Source organism: Macrobrachium rosenbergii, chromosome 50 (assembly GCF_040412425.1).
Source record: "Macrobrachium rosenbergii isolate ZJJX-2024 chromosome 50, ASM4041242v1, whole genome shotgun sequence".
Lineage (NCBI taxonomy): Eukaryota > Metazoa > Arthropoda > Malacostraca > Decapoda > Palaemonidae > Macrobrachium > Macrobrachium rosenbergii.
In genome coordinates this window covers 15712710-15720716 of record NC_089790.1, presented here as the reverse complement: position 1 = coordinate 15720716, position 8007 = coordinate 15712710, and positions in this window count along the sequence as shown.

Below are 8007 nucleotides of genomic sequence, written 5' to 3'. Positions count from 1 at the left end.
TACGATATACAGTAATATATATATATATATATATATATATATATATATATATATATATATATATATATATATATATATATATATATATATATATATATATTCTCTTCAATGTTCCAGTAAACATTACGTTTTGTCACTCATGAATTCCTGTATAACGAACCACAGAATATTTTTTTCTTAAATAAGTACGAACTAGCGTTATCCAGCTTATATTCTGAACACTTGCTATAATAAGTCTGTGAAGACGTATTGCTTTGAGTTCATGATGTAAAATTTGCTAATATTTTTCTTTTAGATGAAGTCAAATTTACCAAAATTACTTAAAATGACACATAAAAATGACCTGCAGAATATTGAGATAAACCTTGCAACTAAATATTTACCTCCAAACGTCCATAATGCTATTTTGATAAATCATTTTAACATTATTTAATTTTATTCAATAAATGTTACTGTTTCTAAGCTATTTTCAACTCTACAACCAAGCAGATTGCATGAAAGATACCCTTGCAAGCAGTTTCTAAAATCTAAGTGTATATCAGGTTAAAATTGGAGAAGCGCAGATTTCCAACTCTCAGTGGTGTAGGATTTAACCAATGAGAGGCCTTGACTCTTTTTATATATTCCTAGGCTCCAGTTAGTATCAGGTTTAAGTGAACAGAGTACGGTGGTCATATTTACATATTTGTTTCTAGTTTGATTTTCAACCTTGACTATCGGAGATTTGTTCTCTCCAAGGTTGTGCTTAAGTCGGTCTATTATTCTGAGGTCGCTGTTGTTACTTGGGTCCGTCCGTTACTCTGCGAGTATACGAGATCGAAATATTATATATATACATATACATATATATATATATATATATATATATATATATATATATATATATATATATATATATATATATATATATATAAGGTGTGTGTGTGTGTGTGTGTGTGTGTGTGTGTGTGTGTGTTTAAGGGCCTAAAGCTCCTTACATAATCAACAAAATTGTAAAATTATCACTCTTAAAAAGATAAGGTCCCATGAACATATGATCTCTCACTCACTCTCTCTTCTCTTTGTATGTGTATATATATATATATATATATATATATATATATATATATATATGAAAGTAACTAACACACAATCACGTGTGAACAGAAATAAATGTTTGGCTCACATCTCGCCTTCCAACCGACAGACCTGGACTCGATCCCCATGTGAGTCAGAAATTTATAATATATATATATATATATATATATATATATATATATATATATATATATATATATATATTTATATGCATACATATATCTACAGTATACACACACAGCGCAGTTTCTCCGCGCAACTGCGCCGGAATGGGGCAAAGTGACCTACATGGGCAAGAACGAAAGTGGCAACGACGACGCAGAAAGGGGCAGTTGTTGACATACACAGTACAGAGATAACTGCGACATTCCAGCCATTCCTTGTCGCTCTGTGACAATGTATTTCTGGCGACAAGAACGACTCAGGCAGGCTGTGTGTGGTGGCGTCTGGCTTTGGGGAGGCTATCAAAACAAGGTCTCTCTCTCTCTCTCTCTCTCTCTATAACCTCGTCTTGCTCTACTCCAAGTACACAAACTCTTTCTTCTTTCAATCGTGTATCCACTGTCTTTATCTTTATCTTTTTATCCCCACAGTTTCTCTTTTCCTAAACCTTTCCAGCTAGCAGTCTCTCTCTCTCTCTCTCTCTCTCTCTCTCTCTCTCAAGAGCCCAGCAACAATCCGTTCTTTTGATTTCCTAACTTTCAAAATAAATTATCCCTTCTCTCGGCTTAACCTTTCGAGCTCTCTCTCTCTCTCTCTCTCTCTCTCTCTCTCTCTCTCTCTCTCTCTCTCTCTCTCTCTCTCAAGAGCCCAGCGACAACCCGTTCTTTTTGATTTCCTAACTCTCAAAAGAAATTATCCCTTCTCTCTGCTTAACCTTTCGAACTCTCTCTCTCTCTCTCTCTCTCTCTCTCTCTCTCTCTCTCTCTCTCTCTCTCTTCCAAGGGCCCAGCAACACTCCGCTCTCTGGATTTCCTAACTCTCAGGAGAAGAAATGCCTTTTCCATTATAAATAATGAGCGCTTAAAAGCGGAACAGTATTTATTTCAGTTTCATAATGGCTTATTATTTCTTTTACGTAGATTTGTTATCTTCGACACAATTCTTCTAAGTCAATCTCCCTATCATTATTCAAAATTCTTTTTTGATAGAATTCATAAGATGCCATAATTAATTTTGCACTTTCGACAAATTTCTCATCATATCAATGAAAAGGATCTGAATCATATTTCAGAAGTTCACAGCTGACTAAAAACTCCTAGTAACATTCAGGAATATAGATATTTGGCTCCTGAAACCTACAAATATTTTTGGACTAGAATATATCGGTTTTATGGATTAAAAGGACCACATAATTTACCATTTTTAAGTGACATAAAATTCACCCATCAGCAGTTCTTAATTGTCTCGTTATGAGGTATAGCTCGTTCCACGGTCCTTGTGGCTTAGACAATAAAAAAATGCCTTTTAATTAATCAATATTTTTTATATTTACCGCCTAAGTCACCATTAAAATTGTGGTCTCTCCACACTGTATAAATCTCCAAGTCTTTTAATCTATTTGTTAAGCTTCCTTTTCTTCTTACGGATTAAGGGAAAATGTTTCTTTTATTACTTCTGTTGTTTCGACTATGTGTTTCCTCCACGTATTAAGGCATACAACTGATACTGACATTGTACGAAAAGTTTTCCGATAAATGTTATATAATAATTATACATTTGAGACAAGGTGTGTGTGTGTGTGTGTGTGTGTGTGTGTGTGTGTGTGTGTGTGTGTGTGTGTGTGTGTGTGTGTGTGTAGGTCTTTCTACCCCTCCTGCCCCCTACCCTAACAAACAGCTTTACCTAGCTTGTTTTAAATTGGACCACACAAGCTTTTCAAGAGCAATTTCCTTCAAGGCCAAAACGTAAGATCCCCACCCATAAGAAAAAGATGCCAATTTTTTTTTCTCTCTCTCTCTCTCTCTCTCTCTGTCTGGGTTTTTGCGTCGAAATCTCACACAGTTTTAAAGACAGATTTCGTTTTAAATGGAACACTATCAATAATAATAATAATAATAATAATAATAATAATAATAATAATAATAATAATAATAATAATAATAATAATAATAATAATAATAACACAGCCATTCTTTCAGTTATCAGGTCATACGAGGCCACTATTGAAAATGGACTCCCTTCTAATGAAAATGCCTGATCAGATAAACGTAATCTGCATTCACTTTCGTGAATTTCTGAAGGCTAGCCTGAACGTACTATAGAAAATAACAATAAATATTGAGCCCCAAAATATCGTTTAATATCCAGTTCACTGTACCTCGGGAATAACTTACACCCAAGGGTGACAAAGTAGTTATCTTTTATTATTGCCCTTGGGTGTAAAATTATTCCAGAGGTATAGCGAATTGGATATTAAACATTTTAGCTTAATATTTGTGAATATGAAAAAATCTCATGGTGTATATGGCAAAAGTTTCATAAATAAATAAATGTGGAAGAAGCAGCCGTACGCATCTGAAGTAATAATTTCAATTGTCATTACCCTAAAATTGATTTCAATAACATAATGCCATATTAACTTCTCGAATTCTTCACACTTCTGAGATACGCTCGTCACTACAAAGCCTTAGATCCAAATAAAAGGATATTAAGTAATTCTGAGGAGGTCAGACCTCGTTCTGATACTCTGGATGTGGGTTCGAATCCTGCTATGTACATGAGAATTACTTGATATTCTTGCATTTGGATAAAATGGTTTGTAGTGGAAAGCGTGTCAAAAATAAGTGTGAAGAATTCGAGAAGTTAAGAGGGCATTGTGGTTATGAAAACTGACATACGTTTCTGGTAAAAAGTGACCAGTAGATTTTACATATATCTGGATTTGTGTGGATGATAGTGTGTGTGTGTCTGTCAAGTACACAAAACCAGCGCTTTAGAACCTGGGGTTAAAATTCACTTTGCGAAATATTTTCTAACTGAACGCAGAGCTCCACGTATTCAGTTTCTGAGAAGTGCTGCTGAATTTTAAATCTTGAAATTCTTTTTTTATCTCTTTTAATATCCGTGTGACCTTGTTTTTTTTTCCTCTCTCTCACTCGAGGTGAAACTATTTCGAAAAATGTTTGCTTCCGTTTTTTTTAAATGTTCAAACCAGCAGGAAGTCCAAAGATAAAAACAGATAGAGTATTATTTATGTAACAAATGCATCAGGGTGATAAAGTCTGAACTGAACGTGGGTATAGGTCTGAATGCAAATTTAATTCCGACCTGTGACCTTGACCTCCCAGGTAAAAAAATCGTAAGAGGTGATTCACTATCGTTCGTAAATACGGTCAAAAGTGTTTAATTAGTTCTGAAATATAATATATATACATATATATTTTATATATATATAAATATATATATATATATACATACATATATATATATATATATATATATATATATATATATATATATATATATATATATATATATATATAAAACTAAAACTCCCTTCTTGATATCTCCCATACAATTCTCCGTTATCTTATTATTATTATTATTATTATTATTATTATTATTATTATTATTATTATTATTATTATTATTAATTGTATATATATATACACATATGTATATGTATATATATATATATATATATATATATATATATATATATATATATATATATATATACTGTCTATATATATATATATATATACATATGTGTGTATGTTCGTGTGTGTGTACATGCAGCGCATACGAAAATTCATGCACACATACAGATTCCTTACTGGTGATTTCAATGGCAGAAGAGATAGTGTAAAGAGCAATATAACCATGTAGGCCCTTACCTTTTTAGATAAATACATTAAGTCTTCCTCTTTTTATAAAATTCTTTTTAGTGCTCAAAAAATAATGTTATATAACCACTAAACCAACTTTCACTGTGAACATTCTGTTCTTGAATAAGTACCTGTTTAACTTTCACTTTGCAAGGTAATAATGACTTTACTGCATAAGTATTATAACGCCATACATTGCAAAATGCAGTCACATGCAGGTAAGTTTGGCATCATGAAAATGCAATCACTCAAAAACTCTACTACAACATAATAATATGGATAACTTTCAGAGACTTTCAAATATTGAAGAAAATAAAAAACGAATAATTTCTCCAATCTTGAGTACGTCATATAAAAGTAAATAAAAGTAATCAGTTGTTTCGTTTATAATATAGGCTACGTAATGCACTCCCTTCACGAGTAAGCAGATACGAACAACCTATTCTGCTTTGAACGCACGAAGGGGGATAAGGAATTGTAATACTCTACTCTGCTGTAAGTGCAGCCCTTTGAGGGAAGGAAAAACTTATATAATTTACTCTGTTTCAGGAAAGTGAATACAAGTACTTTATGAATGGAAGTTACACATGAATGATCTGTTTCGTTCGTAGTTAAAATACCACAAAAGAAATATGTAAATTAGTTTTTTATACTTTTTGAGTACTTTACAAAGAGGAGATGAAACTACAAGGTTTCTGAATAAATAATAAATATATATACATATATATATAAATATATATATATACACATATATATAAATACACACGCATATATAGACACACATATATAAATATATAAAATCCTCCATTCTTTCGTACAAATATACCTCGTGTTGCTGATAAGAGTCGTGACGTCAGCAGACCCCATTCAAGCATCAGGTAAACAAAGGTACGAGTTGTCACGTGCCAGTGGCAGAGTGTCTCTCATTAATTCAAAGAAGAAGAAGAAGAAGAAGAAGAGGATTTATTTATGGGACGTGAAAACACAAACAAAGGTCCTCGGGCTTAGGAAGGAGGTCATCCAGTCTCGAAGACCAGGAGGATAAGAGTTATATCTGGCTAGGAAGAGGCACAGATTAACTCGTTGGGAAATCCTTTACGAACGTTCTATCAAGTTGGCACCGAAATGGCTCTCTCTCTCTCTCTCTCTCTCTCTCTCTCTCTCTCTCTCTCTCTCTCTCTCTCTCTCTCTCTCTCTCTCTCTCATAATGCTGTCAAAATGCTTTCTGAAAGAGGTATAAACTTCTTGATTTATTTACAGAATTTTTGGGAGTAGATTTTAACATGAGCTAAAACAAAATACTGTAGGATTAGATTTTACCTTATTTATATTCTGAATAATAATAATAATAATAATAATAATAATAATAATAATAATATAATAATAATAATAATAATAATAATAATAATAATAATAATAATAATAACAATAACAATAATAATAATAATAATAATAATAATAATAATAATAATAATAATAATAATAATAATAATAATAATAATAATAATAATAAGGCTCTACAGGTGCTATTTCCCCCTTAGAACATAATTACTACACGTCCTGGAACAAAGATACTGGAGACCAGAGATCTCTAATTAAAATGGGGTTTAAGATCCAGATAAAAATAGCGTTAAAATAGTTCCTTTTAAATTTGCATGTGACCTTGAGAAATAGTTTTCGCTTATTAACTGACATACATCTTAAAAAAAAAAACAGGTTAAAGTGAAAATGGTTGGGGAAAATTAACCAGTAATCCCAACGTTTCATCAGGATAGTTGAAACGGAAGACGCGAAAAAATAAAATGCAGAAATTAAACTGACCTGTGACCTTGAAAAATATGTCAGGGTCAAAAACAGTAAGGAAAAATGATCATCTTTCCCTAAAGTGCCTTCCTTCCAAGCTTGATGGAATAAGTTAAATAAAAGTGTGACCTTAGAAAACATATCAAGTAAACAACAGAAATGTCTTGCGAACATACTTTGATGTCGATCTGTGACCTTAAAAACATTTGAAGGTCAAAATTATTTTTGAAGGCAAGTGACATCCAACTATCATAGTTTTTTGTTTTATTTACTGGAAAATGTCTAAGATTCTGAATTCTAAAGTAGTGTATAATTCCTTGCTTTCCTCAAGCTTACCGTTCATACATATATTTCTAGACATATATGTGTGTGTGTGTGTGTATACATATACCATAAACCCTTTTAGCATTTATGGAAAATAGAAGCTTTTCTCAACCTTCGTATATATATATATATATATATATATATATATATATATATATATATATATATATATATATATATAATCTATACATACCTGTGTGTGTGTGTGTGTGTGTGTGTACACTAAACTCCCTTTTTTTTTAGCATTTATGGAAAATAGAAAGAAATGAAAATGCTGCAGAAGGTCGCAAAACGAAACAAAAAAAGCTACATTCGTCCTCCTTGCAACCAGAGAACGGCGAAATGTCACTGTGTGCAGCCGAGAGACTCAATCCTGAGGTAAAAATCACCGCAAGCTATACTGGTGCATTTGTCATGCGATCCGCACGAGTGGAGAAAGTCTATGTAACAACCTTCGCCTACTGAGATCTCTCTCGCTCTCTTTGTTGTTTGTCGTTTGCTGACTGATATGTTTATGACTTTGTTTATCATCGGCGGCGTCCCGACGCGATCGCTCCTAATCGGTACCACAAATGACAAAACCCAGGGGAAGAGTGGGGGGTAGGGGAGCGTTTAACTGACGCAAGCAACTCAATGCTCTCATTGACAGGGACGTCGAGATCCTATTTAGAAAAGGGCCTCGAGATCCTATTTAGAAAAGGGCCTCGAGATCCTATTTACAAAAGGGCCTCGAGATCCCATTTACAAAAAGGCCTCGAGATCCTCTTTACAAAAGGGCCTCGAGATCCTATTTACAAAAGGGCCTCGAGGTCCTATTTACAAACGGGCCTCGAGATCCTATTTAGAAAAGGGCCTCGAGATCCTATTTAGAAAAGGGCCTCGAGACCCTATCTGGAAAAGGGCCTTGAGATTCCAGGGATGTTAACTGACGCAAGTAATTCATTGACAGGGACGTCGATATCCTATTTAGAAA